This window comes from Triticum aestivum, unplaced genomic scaffold, assembly GCF_018294505.1.
Source record: "Triticum aestivum cultivar Chinese Spring unplaced genomic scaffold, IWGSC CS RefSeq v2.1 scaffold139185, whole genome shotgun sequence".
NCBI classification, from domain to species: domain Eukaryota; kingdom Viridiplantae; phylum Streptophyta; class Magnoliopsida; order Poales; family Poaceae; genus Triticum; species Triticum aestivum.
In genome coordinates, this window is record NW_025231555.1 from 1 (window position 1) to 1,209 (window position 1,209).

Below are 1,209 nucleotides of genomic sequence, written 5' to 3' on the forward strand. Positions count from 1 at the left end.
GTACCATAATATTCATTCATTGTCTATGACGAATTCCGAGGCCTTGCCCATACTCAACTTCCTTTTAATTCCTTCAATGCTGGGGTGACCGGACTGAGCCTCTTTAATTTTCTCCACAAGGTGTGGTTGTATTTCCAAGTTTGATATGGTGCCTTCTGCTACCATTATCAAGTTGAGCTTGACAAATTCTTGATGGAATTCGGGCCTCAAGCTGTGCAGATAGTTCCCGTCGGAGCTGGGGTTCCGACTCAGGGCATCGGCCACTACGTTTGCTTTCCCTGGATGGTAATGGATACCAACATCGTAATCCTTTACCAATTCTAACCAGCGGCGTTGCCGTAAATTTAGTTCTGGCTGCGTAAAAATGTATTTGAGGCTTTTGTGATCCGTATATATCTCACATCGATTCCCAAGTAGAAAATGCCTCCATTCCTTGAGTGCATGAATAACTGCTGCCATTTCTAAATCATGAGTGGGATAATTCTCCTCGTGTTTGCGAAGTTGTCTTGAAGCGTAGGCGACAACCTTGCCTTCTTGCATCAACACGCATCCGAGACCCTTTCTGGATGCGTCACAAAATACTTCAAAATTCTTGTGTATATCGGGTACAATTAATACTGGTGCTGTTGTTAATTTCCGCTTTAGCTCTTGGAAACTTTTCTCGCAGGCTTCTGTCCATTCAAACTTCTTATCTTTCTTGAGTAACTGTGTCATAGGTTTGGATATGGTGGAAAATCCTTCAATAAATCTGCGGTAATATCCTGCCATTCCCAAGAAACTTCGTATGTCTGTTACGCTGGCTGGTGACTTCCAGTCAAGTACGGCCTTGACTTTCTCTGGGTCCACTGCTATACCGTCTTGAGTCAGCACGTGGCCTAGAAAACCTACTTGTCTTAGCCAAAATTCGCACTTGCTGAACTTGGCATACAATTGGTGTTTCCTTAGCTCTCCTAGTACAATCCTGAGATGTTCTGCGTGCTCTTCTGGTGTTTTGGAGTATACCAGAATATCGTCGATGAATACTACGACGAATTTGTCCATAAACTTCATAAATACTTTGTTCATGAGGTGAACAAAATATGCCGGGGCGTTAGTTAATCCAAATGGCATCACTGTGAACTCGTACAGTCCATATCTGGAGGTGAAGGCTGTTTTGGGGATATCTTCTGTTCGTACCTTCAATTGATGGTATCCTGACCTTAAGTCAAT